At 34.4% G+C, this 14,435-nt stretch overlaps 1 long non-coding RNA gene across 11 annotated transcripts in view; it reads right to left on the bottom strand.

The window, feature by feature from the left end:
* Nucleotides 1-14,435, bottom strand: part of LOC129643388 (uncharacterized) — a 323,134-nt gene that overhangs the window by 164,640 nt on the left and 144,059 nt on the right. The window contains exon 4 of one of the 11 annotated variants that reach the window (XR_008710267.1): nt 5,616-6,488. The exons of the other annotated variants lie outside the window; for them this stretch is intronic. This is a non-coding gene — a long non-coding RNA (uncharacterized LOC129643388). Of the gene's footprint in view, nt 1-5,615; nt 6,489-14,435 lie in introns of those variants that run through there. 11 annotated transcript variants of the gene reach the window in all.

The raw sequence follows: 14,435 nt of genomic DNA, 5'->3' as shown, positions 1-14,435 counted from the left end.
CAGAAAGTGAAGAGGAACTAAAAAGCCTCTTGATGAAAGTGAAAGTGGAGAGTGAAAAATTTGGCTTAAAGCTCAACATTCAGAAAATGAAGATCATGGCATCTGGTCCCATCACTTCATGGGAAACAGATGGGGAAACAGTCTAAACAGTATCAGACTTTATTTTTCTGGGCTCCAAAATCACTGCAGATGGTGATTGCAGCCATGAAATTAAAAGACGCTTACTCCTTGGAAGGAAAGTTATGACCAACCTAGATAGCATATTCAAATGCAGAGACATTACTTTGCCAACAAAGATTCATCTAGTTAAGGCTATAGTTTTTCCTGTGGTCATGTATGGATTTTTAGAGTTGGACTGTGAAGAAGGCTGAGCACTGAAGAATTGATGCTTTTGAACTGTGGTGTTGGAGAAGACTCTTGAGAGTCCCTTGGACTGCAAGGAGTTCCAGCCAATCCATTCTGAAGGAGATCAGCCCTGGGATTTCTTTGGAAGGAATGATGCTAAAGCTGAAGCTCCAGTACTTTGGCCACCTCATGCAAAGAATTGACTCATTGGAAAAGACTCTGATGCTGGGAGGGATTGGGGGCAAGAGGAGAAGGGGACGGCAGAGGATGAGATGGCTGGATGGCATCACTGACTCGATGGACGTGAGTCTGAGTGAACTCCGGGAGTTGGTGATGGACAGGGAGGCCTGGTGTGCTGTGATTCATGGACTTGCAAAGAGTCGGACACAACTGAGCAACTGATCTGATCTGATCTCATCTGACATCAAATTTAAATAGCTTTTGCACAATGAAAGAAATCATCAACAAAACTAAAGGCAACCTACTGAATGGGAAAATATACATATAAATGGTATGTCCAATAAGGGGCATAATATCCAAAATATACAAAGAACACATAGAACTCAATATCATAAAAACAAAGAATCCAGTTTAAAATGGGCAGAGGATATGAACAGACATTTTCCAAAGAAGACATACAGGTGATCAACATGCAATGATAAGATGCTCAACTAATAACACTAGTCATAAGGGAAAAGCTAATAAGTATAAGACATAATGCCACCATGAGATTTAACATCATACATTTAAGAATGGTGATGATCAAATTGGCAACAAATAAAAAGTCTTGTAGAGGATGTGGAGAAAATGGAACCTCCATACACTGTTGTTAGGAATATATTCTGGTATAGCCGCTATGAAAAACAGTATGGAGTTCCCTTGGAAAATTAAAACCTGAACTCATATGCTACATAAATCCCAATTCTGTGCATTTATCCAAAGAATATGAAAACACCACATCAAAAAATATATGCACCCCAATGTTCAGTGCAAAATCATTTACAATAGCCAAGATATGGAAGCACCCTAAGTGTCCATCAAAAAATGAATGGATAAAGAGTAAGTGGCGTATGTATACAATGGAACATTACCCAGCCATAAAAATGTAAAATCTTGCCATTTGTAACAATATTGATGGACCTAGAGGGTATTATGCTAAATGAAATAAATCAGATAAATAAAATATCTTGATTTCACTTATATACGGAACCTAAAGAACAAATGAAGAAATGTAACAAAACACACAAATTCATAGATACAGAGAAATTGGCAAGGATCATATAGCATGTAGAGTAATGAGGGAACATACATTGCAGAATATAATATCCTGTACTTTAGGAGGAAAAATAAAGTATTAAAACATGGTGTACAGTGCATAATGTTAGACAATCGGTCAAGTTGTAGTCAAATGAGTGTGTGTGTGTGTGTGTGTGTGTGTGTGCAAGCACAGTTGTGTCCAACTCGTTGCGACCCCATGGACTGTAGCCTGCCAGAATGCTATGTCCGTGGAATTTCCCAGGCAAGAATACTAGAGCAGGTTGTCATTTCCCACTCCAGGGGATCTTCCCAACCCAGGGATCAAACCCGCGCCTTTGGTGTCTCCTGCATTCACAGGCATATTCTTTAACACTGAGCCACTGTACAGAAGGGCTTCCCTGGTAGCTCAACTGGTAAAGAATCTGCTTGCAATACAGGAGACCCCAGTTCAGTTCTTGGGTCAGCAAGACCCCCAGGAGAAGGGATAGGCTACCCGCTCCAGTATTCTTGCCTGGAGAATCCCAATGGGGAGAAGAGCTTGGCAGACTACAGTGCATGGTGTTGTAAAGAGTTGGACAGGACTGCGCGGCCAAGTACAGCACAGCACCATACAGAAAGTGCTAAATCAGTAGATTTATGAAGATATGTCTTAGTTCCTAAAGTTTATTAAAAAGTTAAAACTTCAGAGTGGTGATATTCTTGAAATTACAAGAATGAAATAAAGAAAAGTCAAAAGTGGAGCTTGAATTGAATAAACAGAACAAAAGGTCCAGCTCAGGAAAAATAAATAAATAAAACTACTCTGATGACAATTCAGATTTATTTTGGTGTGGATGCTTTGTATTAATTGAGTTAACTTCATGAGCAGTCATAAAGGGTCTCAGTCTTAGAAGGGTCATGGATTTGGTGAAATTTTCTGGTGTTGCTGTCTAGATATTCTTACTATCTTTACACAAAGGGCTCTATATCGCCATCAAAACCATTATGATGAGAAAAGCGGCCTTAAAGTAAATAGTAATAGTAAACAAAGCAACACATGTACTATCAAATTTTACTTTGGTGGATGACTTGAGTTTGAGAGCAATTTGAAAAGTGAGGAAATAAAAGGGATTCACTGATAAATCAATGGACCAGATGGAGGTGTGTGTTCCTGGACATGATAACTGCTTATCAGTTCTCATTGCCACAAAGTAGATTATTTTAAGAGTGCAATAAGCCAAGAGTGGAAGAATCTGTTTCCAGATACATCCTGCCTATCACCATTACTTAATGACAGAACCTCCCACAGGAAGTACAGTAATAGTGTTAACAAGCAGAGGAGAACTCTGACCTAGAATTCTGAAAGTTTGAAGAGACTTAGCTAAGGGACTAGTGATATGAATTCATTAACTGCCATCATGAATCTTTTATAACCATAATGACAAAAGATGAAAGATTAAGAAAAAGATATATGTATTTTTTAATTTAGTTTAAAGCATAAATAAAACTCTTACCTTCAACCCCCTATAGTGATGTACTGTTTCTCAAATTCAAAAGAATATAATTACTTATTTCCATTTTAGCAACAGACCACAGAAAAGCTCATCTATTTTATAATATCTTATGAGAAAATAAAACACTATTCAGCTACATAATCCCAGATAAAATTAAATTAAGCATTAACACACCTTATCTCCATTCAGTTTGAAGTTAAAAAAGAAAACATCTTTAGAAGACATTTCTTTTTTTTTTTTTTTTCGTATTCAAGTATATATATATATATTTTTTTGAAAACATTTTTTTTATTTTATTTTATTTTTAAACTTTACATAACTGTATTAGTTTTGCCAAATATCAAAATGAATCCGCCACAGGCATACATGTGTTCCCCATCCTGAACCCTCCTCCCTCCTCCCTCCCCATTCCATCCCTCTGGGTCGTCCCAGTGCACCAGCCCCATGGAGTATTATTCAGCCATTAAAAAGAATACATTTGAATCAGTTCTAATGAGGTGGATGAAACTGGAGCCTATTATACAGAGTGAAGTAAGCCAGAAAGAAAAACACGATACTGGATGCTTAGAAGACATTTCTTTGTAAACTATTTCATAAGGTTTTAGTTACTCCCAATGTTTCCCCATGTTATTCCAGAGCCAGAGCCGAACAAATCCATGGACAAAAACAAAAGATATGTGACCCAGAACAAACCCTTTAGCCTTCAAATTCTAACTACTATAATCCTGTTATCTCTAAACAGATTTTCAGGAACTTGAATGACAGAGAGAGACCTAAGTATTAGAAACATACTTTGTAAGTTTAATTTTTTAATGGATTTAACAATAATTTTTTAGAAAAAAAAATGCAGAAACCCTGTAGTGATGAACTTTTGATAAAATTCTTTTATCCTGAGAAATCAGTTATTTATTTCAAAAAAAAAAAAAAGACATACCAGCTAAGCAATCAACCTGTGATCAGTGTCATCATGGCAGAAATACTATCAAATTAAATCAACTCTTCAAACGAAAAATTTTCACCAATATCAGCATGCGTGTTCAACATTCTTAGCACACCCTTCTACAACTTCTCATATAGTAATCCAATTCTTCACCCACAGTGCCTATGATATCTCTATGCATTTTTCAGTTTGCCTTCAAATTTCATTTTGATATTGACATTATGCACAATGTTAACATAGCTTTAGCAAAGCTTAAATGGGAGCAGAGAAGTTTAAAAAACAAATCTTCCCCTGAAATATTCAGACTTACCTTCAACCTGATCTTTGAAAACCAGTGAACCCTGGAGAGATTGTTTGATACCGATTTGGGGAAGGCTACAGATTATAAAGTAGCTTAATGTTGAAAGGGAGCTATAGCTGGGGTAGGAAATGGCAACCTACTCCAGTATTCTTACCTGGAAAATTCCATGAACAGAGGAGCCTGGTGGGCTACAGTCCACAGAGTTACTAAGAGTTGGACACAACTGAGTGACTGAACCTTCATGCACATGGGAGCTATAAGACTACTAGTTTTTATAAACTGTATGTGAGAAGCAAAGTCACTTTATTGAAATAACCAGTTTCTAGAAATTTCCATCATATGTAGGGGCCCCTTTGTTATATAATGCAATAATTCATGAAAAAATAAAGAGGAGCAAAAGAGCTTCACTAAAGTTAACAAATATATTAGTATGCAATGAAATGTCAGCCTGGGCTACAATACAAAACCAAGAAAAATCAGCCTTATACATTCAATTTATAAAAATATCCAACATGAGAATTCTAAATTGTATTAGAAGTAATTTTTATAATCTTATAAGTTAAAAATATACCTGGAATAACAAAATTAAATGTCAACAGATTTTAAAAGATATATATCATATAAAATATCTTATCTGACCACAACAGGATAATGTTAGAAATCAGTAACACAAGGAAAACTGGAAAATTCACAAATTTGTGGAAATTAAACAACACACACTTACACAACCAATGTCTCAAGGAAGAAATCATAAGGAATTTAGAAACTACTTAGAGACCAATGGTGGGTTGGGAAAATCTCTTGGAGAAGGAGAATAGCATCCCACTCCAGTATTCTTGGCCTGGAGAATTGCATGGACAGAGAAGCCAGGCGGCTACAGTCCATGGGATCACAAAGAGTCAGACACAACTGAGCAACTGACATTTAAAACTTAAGGAATAAGCTAAACCCAAAGCTAGTAGAAAGGAGGAAATAATGAAGATCAGAGCAGAGGCAAAAGAGGGAATAGAAAAACAATAGAGGCAATCAATAAAACCAAAAGTGAGTTCTTCAAAAAGATCAACCAAACTGGCAAAACTTTAGCTAAGAAAAAATAGATAGAAGTTTCAAACTACTGAAATCAGAAATGAGAATGGGGACATTGTTATCCAAACTTCAGAAATAAAAATAATTATGAGAGAGGACAATGAATAACTATATGCCAATATATTAGGTAACCTAGGCAAATGGACAAATTCCTAGAAAATGGACAAAATCTGCTAAGACTTATGACTAGTAACTAGATTAAATCTAGTTAAATAAGCAAAATTCTCCCAACAACAAAAAGCCTTGGATTTGATGGTTTCACTGTTACATTTTACCAAACTTTTAAGGAACTAATAACTTTTCCAAAATAAAAATTGGAGAGGCTAGAACATTTTCTAACTCATTCTGTGAGGCTAGCATTATTAGGATATAAAAGCCAAATGCGCTGCACAAAAACTACAGACCAATATCCCTTATGAACACTAATGGAACTATCCTCAACAAAATATCAGTAAAATAAATTTACCAGCATATTAAAATAACCAAGTGGAATTTATTCCTAAAGTATAAGATGGTTCAACATACCAAAATTGTTCATTGTGCTAAAACACATTAATAGAATGAAAAAAATCATCTGAATAGATGCATAAAATACAGTAGTCAAAAGTCAGTACCCTTTAGTAATAAAAATCACACATGCTAAGAAATAGAAATAGCTAACAGAAAATAACTAATACCTAATAGAAAATAACTGCCTCAAAATAATAAAAGTGACACATGAAAAATCCACAGCAAATGTTATGCTCAACAGAGAATGACTAAAAGCTTTTCCTTCAAGGCCAGGAATAAGACAAAGATTCCAGCTTCTACCATTTCTATTCAAAGAAGCTGAACAGTCAGAGGAATCAGACAAGTTGCTCTCGTTGTTTAGTTCCTAAGTCGTGTCTGACTCTTTAGGACCACACGGACTGTAGCCTACAAGGCTCCTCTGTCTATGGGATTTCCCAGGCAAGAATCCTGGAGTGGGTTGCCATTTCCATCTCCAGGGGATATTCCAAATCCAAGGATGAAACCCATGTCTCCTGCATTGGCAGATGGATTCTTTACCACTGAGCTACCAGGAAAGCTTGAATTAGGCAAGAAGAAAAGGAAGTAAAATATATCCAAATCAGAAAGGAAGATGGAAAATTATCCCTTTAGCAGATTATGTGATATGGCCCTAAATCCTAAAGATCTATGAGAAAATAATGTTATAACTAACAAACTGATTCAGCAAAGTCAATATACAAAAATCTGTTACATTTGTATACATTAACAATGAACAGTCTAAAGAAGTAATTATAAAAACAATTTCATCTTGAAAAAGATGAATCATCAAAAAGAATGAAATACTTAGGAAATTAACCAAGGAGTTGAAATACTTGTACAATGAAAACTACAAAACATTAAAGAAATTAAACAATTTTAAATAATTTAAAGATATAAATAGAAATAAATTAAAAACAAATAAACAGAAAGACATTCCATGTTCAGTGTAAACACTACCAAAAGCAATATACAAATTCAATTCAATCTCTATTAAAATTTCAATGAAACATTTTGCAAAAATAGAGATTCATCCTAAAATTCATATGGAGCTTCTAAAGAACTACTAATAAACAAAATAATCTTGACAAAGAACAAAACCAATTGACTTACACTTCCTGAGTTCAAAATTTACCACAAAGCTCCAGCGTGATACTGGCTAAAAACAGATGTATCAACCAACAGAACAGAAACAAGAGCCCCAAAATAAGCTCTCTCATAGGCAAATGATTTTTCACAAGAAGACTAAGATCATTCAATAGAGAAAGGACAGTCTTTTCAACAAGTAGTGTTGGAAAAACTGGGTATCCACATGAAAAGGAATAAAGTTAAACCCTTAACTAACACCATATACAAAAATTAACTCAAAATGAATCAAAGACATAAAACTAGAGTGAAAGAGAAATCAACTCAGTAATTGGTTTAATAACTCCTTTCAAACAGTGAGCTTCTAAACAGTGCATGTATGATTGTTCAATAAAGCAATATGTTCTGATTTGATCCATACACCTTGGAAGAATACATTGTGTCTATTCAATATTATAAAATTTTTGCAGGATCCTTTTCCAAAATGTGAGACTGCTATAATTTCAGCTTGTAGTGGTGTGTTAACTTAGTGTTTCAGCCATTTCCATAGAAAACATTTATATACTCCACTACTAGAAAAATTAAAAAATTACCAAAAATTAACATCTTTCAAAGAATTCATCAGACTCACCATATCAATGATCAAAGGATTAGGCAGAGTCATTGTGTCTAATCAATGCATTAGTGCCAAAAATAAGACACATGACACTAACTATAGAGTAATTGATCATAATTAAACATTTGTGTTTTCTGGTCTTCCGGCAAGTAATTTTTAATGGTTTTTAGGTTATGCTGTTGCAACTTTCTCAGTGTGCATAAAGAACAGCAGTAGACTGCTTAATGAATGATTTATTAGACTCTGAGATGCCTACACTGTGATGATTATAATTTTTTTAATTGATTTCAAAATTTAGTTGGGAAATCCAGGGTGTGCATTAGTGAGATTGCACTAATGGGCAAGAAAGCAGTTCATGTTGAATTGTTATACCTGGTTTTTCTTGGAACCAGCACAATGAACATGATTCATGTTTTGGAGGATATGAGGTCACAGACTAGATACTGTGAATTCAGTGCTAATTCCTCTAGGACCTTTAATTGTACAGTTAGTCTTCATCGGTATCTTTACCCTAAAGATAACCATACACTTGCACAAGTTTATCAAAACTTACTTCAAAGCGAAAGAATATTTTTATCTATTTTTGGGATGCTTTTACACATTTCGTGATGCCAGTCTATAATGTAGAGTTTCCTTTCAGAAAATGTGTTTTAATACACTGCCAACTAGTAAAAATTACCATCTGGTCATGTTAAAAGCAGTTCTTCCCTCTTTTTCATTTCATTTCCCCCCCAATCCACTCAGAATCAGATTCTTCACAAAGCTTTGACTCAAGGTCAGAGTGAAGTAAAATAGTGCACTCTTTTCCCTAGTAAAAAGAGCTGAGTCGTGTATACTCTACACTACTGTACACTTAAGCTTTCTTGTTCAATTAAAAATTGGAATCTAAAACATCTAGGGCAAACCTCTTCCTGATTACTGATGACAAAATGATTTTGTTTGACTCGACTGCATTTCTATTGCATTAGAAATGCACTGCATATAACCTCCCTCACATCATAAGTGCTAGTCGAATATCTGATTTTAAGCTGGAAAACACTTCAATCAAATTGCAGCTAAAATTAAACTAAGTCTATCATTTCCAGAGTAACCACTGAGTAGTGCTTATGAAGGTCACAAGACCTGCTTTTCTCTCTAATCTTAAATGCTGAGGACTTAACATAGGTACATTAAGATGCTCTTACGCTGATTGGATTTGCTGGCAAGGCTGAAGGTGACTAGGAGGCGACTCCATAGTCAAGTGTCAAAAGTGTGATCCAACTTTCATATTCATCCTAGAAAAAAGCCAACGATAGCAGAGATTTTTTACGCAAAACACAAGATGTGGTTGAAATTATAAAGGTAAGAGAGCAAAATCCTAGAACTAGTGTTTAGAGCTGAAAGACTTGGATTTTAAGATTTAAAAAACAAACATTTCATATACTAGTTTGTTGCAATATATGCTTAATATTAATGTAAACATTAATAATTTAATAATAAAAATAAAGTATTGATACAAAGTGTTATCTCATAGCCTCTCATCCATAGTAGGCATTCAATACCTACAATCTAATGAATTATGTTTGTGAGTAATAATGAGAAAGAATAACACTTGTTTAACACATAACTTGGAACTGACTTTGTCTCTTAAGATTTATATGAGTCATATTTCAATCTTTACAACAACCCTATGATGTAGATAGATAGATATTCCCTTTTACAAATGAGGAAATTGAGAAACAGAAAAGATAATCAATTTTTTCCAAGTTGATTCCTTTCCTAGGTTCTTCACCACAAGAGGAGATGTTGTTGACGAACATGTGGGCCCTTGCCTTCAAGGATCTTACATTCTTTGGAGAATAAAATTACATCGCAAGAGCTACAATCTTTTCAATAATTTCTGACATTCAAATGGAAAGGTTTAGCTAATATTTGAACTAGTTTAATGTTATTATATCAAAAGTATTAACCATCATGTTTCTACTGCTGCTGCTGCTGCTAAGTTGCTTCAGTCGTGTCCGACTCTGTACGACCGCATAGACGGCAGCCCACCAGGCTCCCCCGTCCCTGGGATTCTCCAGGCAAGAACACTGGAGTGGGTTGCCATTTCCTTCTCCAATACTTTACATGGTGAATGCAGTTGTAAAATTTCTACACAAAATGAAAACATGAATTTTAATTTACTTTCAAGTTACAATATAGGCTTATAATTTTCTATCTCATTATAGTATTTGTCCCTATACTTTATAGCCTATTTTCTTAAGATAATGGAGAAAAGTGGGAGAGAAACAATTACTGGTGAGAAATAAAAGAAAGCCAATGAAGATATCTGTACTATTCTGGAACTTTTTCTTTTCTTAAAGTGACTTAAAATGTACATGTTCATCACAATCCAATTTGGATTTTAGTGACTAACGATGCTTTGAGTCTTACATTTTATCATAAACATGTTACATATAATTCATACCAGTAGTCAGGTGCCGTCCAGCTTTGTATACCTTTGAATAGAGAAATTCACCATATTTCATGTGAAATAAGCTGTGTCTTCTTCCATATCCAAGGGTACTTATGCTTGGAAGATGTTCAAAAATAATATAAGGAGATCTGAGACAAAACTTTTCTCATCCATTTTTATTCATTGCACCACAGTGCTTACAAGTTCAAAAGTAAGTGTGAAGATGCATACTGACCAGGAAAAATTGTAAAGACATATATATTTAGGTTCTATTGAAAATCAAATTCAAAAATTCTCATGGACACTCTTAAAGATAGTTAATGGAATAAATAACATTTGGTTGATTTTGACAACCAAAAATATTTAAGTATTTTCTTTTTTTAAGAGGTGACATTCTTATGAAAGCAGAAGGAAGAGGGGAAGATTATGTTCCACATACTCCTAAAGTTCATCTACTTCAGGATTCTGAGATCTCATTTCCTAAGAGAGATGTAAGCACTTTATCAAAATTTAAGTCCATAATGACAATGGCCTTTGCCCTGTGTAATCTGGAAATTTGAAAAGAGAAGATTTCAATTTATGTGATCTTTCCTCTGGCCAATGATAATGTAGAACTATTTTAAGGGTTAGACAAGCTCATAAAACTTTAAACCTTTGTAACTTTAAAATTTTTACTAATAAGATTATTCAATATTTATAGCTTTCTCTTAATGTTTCTATGAATATGTTTAGGAAATAGAATATCTTGAAAAATCATGTGACAAACAACACTATGCACCTCAAGACAGGATTAAATGACCCACATTGCAAATTCTGGATTAAAGGATATCAACATCAATCTGTACAAAACTTCTACTTTTGAAGCAATTAAGAATTTAACAGAAAAAAAGTATAACTTTCAATACTTAAGAAGTAAAATGTGTGTGTTATGGCTCTTGATTTGATTTTTAGGACATCAGGGCTCATAAGATGAAATGAACATGTAAGTTGATGGGAAGAAAGAAACCCAGGAAGCACTCGCTTTATTTTGGACATCCAATAGGCAAGGCATTTTCACACATATTCTGTCCTCAGTCTTCATTAATAACTCTAAAAGCTATATATCATAAGAGAATTTTAACATGCTCTCATTAGAGTATGTAGGACCCTGTCCTCAGAATTATTTACCATTTGCAGTCACTTAACTGAATAATATTCAGTTATAAATTTCATCATCTATAGGACACCTATCTCAAGTTCCACCTTAGATCCTGTTCCTTTCTCCCTACATATTCAAAGAAATTGTCTTAGCATTTCTCCTGTCTTTCTAGTAGATAAGATAATTAGCATATAACTAAATATACAAGGTCATTATATATGATAATATGTTATATACCATTTATATATACAAACTTTCCCACTTTCTTAAAAAGGTTTCAATCTCCCTTTTATTCCTTACTAGTTACTATCCCACATCTCTCCTCTCCTAATGACATTTCTTGAAAATTTTCACTCTATTCACACCTCTGTTTTCTTTGCCATGGTTCTCTTGAACCTATCTTTCTAGGCTGATTTAATTTCCCTAATTTCATTGAAACTTCTTTTATCAATGTCATCAATGATAAGTGCACTGCTAAATCCAGTGTCACTTTCAAGTCCTCACATTACTGGATTTATCTTCAACAAATGATCTGAATTCAGTTGATCACTTTCTCCTCGAAATTATCTGAATATCACCTACTTGTTTCTTCTTAGTCTCAGCTTCATGTTTTCTCCTATAACCCTCAGCTAAAACTGTTGCTGATTTTGTGTACAGTCTTACCAACTGTTTTTATGTGTAAGATATCATTTTTTTTTCAGAAATTGGAATATATATCACATACTGTTGTATTTCTTGCTTTTCTTTTATAATTTCTTGACAGTATAATCATCTTTCAACAATATTGATCTTAAGACTGCATCTCTAAACTGATAAATTCAATGAGAAAATGTTAAAGTAACCCCAATGATTTACTCAGAGCTTTCGGAATCTTTGTGGCTGTGTACATGAATGTTTCATTGCTAGTAAAACTGTAACAAGAAAGAAATGGTGGAAATAATCTATAACAGGAAAAATATATAATGTGATCCATCTTATTCAATTCTTACCTTTTTCAGATCTTTGAAAACAGCCCATACTACATGCTACAGTGTATATATCAACATGACAACTTCATTATTTCAAATGTCTTTATTGTGAATATTTATTGATTCTGCTTAAACTGCACCTAGCATATTTCTATTGGAGAAGGAAATGGCAACCCACTCCAGTGTTCTTGCCTAGAGAACCCCAGGGATGGGAGAGTCTGGTGGGCTGCCACTATGGGGTCGCACAGAATCAGACATGACTGAAGCGACAGCAAAAGCAGCAGCAGCATATTTCTACTCAGATATTCAGATACATCTATTTCCTTAAATTTTAAGTTATCTTAAAATGTATCTAAGTGGTATAAAATATAGCTTATAGAGAGACTTGCTAGTGGTGCAAAAATATTTTTACACATTTTCAAAAGGGAGGAATTTCTACTCTGTCTTATGAAAATTTTGCTTCTCCATCTTATCAACTGAAAACCAACTACACATATGCACCTCAACACTTTTATATGCAATGGCTTACCCTTTCATTAATGTTCTTTAAGGGTAATTTGAAAGGGATAGTTAGGGAGTTTGGGATGGACCTGTACACAGTGCTATATTTAAAATGGATAGCCAACAAGGGCCTACTATATAGCACATGTAGCTCTGCTCGATGTTATATAGCAGTCTGGATGGGAGGGGTGTTTAGAGGAGAATGGATATAATATGACTGAGTCCCTTTGCTGTTCACCTGAAATTATCACGAAATTGTTAATCAGCTATAACCCATATACAAAATTAATTTTTTAAATAAAAAATAAGGGTAATTTGAGATCAACAATTCTAAAAAGCACAAAATATGAATATACATACACATATACATATACATTTTCTTCTTCAAATTCATTGCTTAGCTACCTATTTAGTGTGTGTTTGGACCTATCTTCTAATTTGTGATCTGGCTACTTCAGAACCTAAATTTCTATTATACTGCCAGACATTATTGCAAGACAGAGTGAGGTCAGGCAAGAGTTAGTTTCATTAATTTTTGATTTGTTGTTTATTACCATATTTTTTGACATGGTTGCTGCTGATCGTATCATATAATTCTAGGAACAAAAGTAATTAGCAAGTATTTAATAGTACATGCAAGAGTTATTTAATGCAATGTTCTATAAAGAAATCAGGAATAATTGAAAACACATAAACTAAACTATAGGAGGAGAACTCTTACCAACAGGTAAAGGTAAAGTAACTTTAGAGGCAACCAACTAAAATCATGCCATATAGCTAATACATATTCAACCACCCCAGTCTACAGTATGAAATACCCATTCCACAGATGTGTGGCTAAGACTTTTCATGCAAGTCATATATGAAATTTCTGCCTCTGCTGTTCCTCCTGAGTCCATTGTTTCTTTTTTTTTTTTAGGTGCATGCTAAGATTTATTTTTTTTTAATTTTTTATTATTATTTTTTTAACTTAAAAATATTGTATTGGTTTTGCCATACATCAACATGCATCCGCCACGGGTGTATACGTGTTCCCCATCCTGAACCCCCCTCCCACCTCCCTCCCCATACCATCCCTCTGGGTCATCCCAGTGCACCAGCCCCAAGCTACCTGTATCCTGCATCAAACCTGGACTGGCGATTTGTTTCTTATATGATATTATACATGTTTTAATGCCATTCTCCCAAATCATCCCCCACCTCCCTCTCCCACAGAGTCCAAAAGACTGTACTATACATCTGTGTCTCTTTTGCTGTCTTGCATACAGGGTTGTCATTTCTAATTCCTCTCATATATTGTGTAGTCTATGTCTTACAATGTTCTCCATCACAATGGGAAGTTCCTTGGATGTGAGATTTTTACTGTGAATTAAAATCCTCATTACTTTTCATAATAAAAATTGATTTAAAATTTTTTATTGATGTGTAATATATTTTCAGAAAAATGAACATGTAAGTGTATAGCTCACTGGTCTCCACAAACAGAACACACTCAGACATCCAAAGCCAGGTCAAGAAATGAAATATTATCAGTGACCTAGAAACTCCCTTTTTGCCACTTTTGGTCAGAAAAGAACTCACACTTTTCTACTTTATACAAATGAAATTATGCAGGATGTGTGTTTTTTACATTAATACCCAACTTCTCTGACTCAACTTTCTACCTATGAGAGTCATTCATATTGCTGCCTATGGTTGTAGCCCATTCTTATTGCTCTGAAGTATTACATTGCCTGAATGTGCAA

The sequence above is a fragment of the Bubalus kerabau genome, chromosome 2, assembly GCF_029407905.1.
Source record: "Bubalus kerabau isolate K-KA32 ecotype Philippines breed swamp buffalo chromosome 2, PCC_UOA_SB_1v2, whole genome shotgun sequence".
NCBI lineage: Eukaryota > Metazoa > Chordata > Mammalia > Artiodactyla > Bovidae > Bubalus > Bubalus kerabau.
Note: the sequence above shows the minus strand (reverse complement) of the source record. Positions and strands in the feature narration are given on the sequence as shown.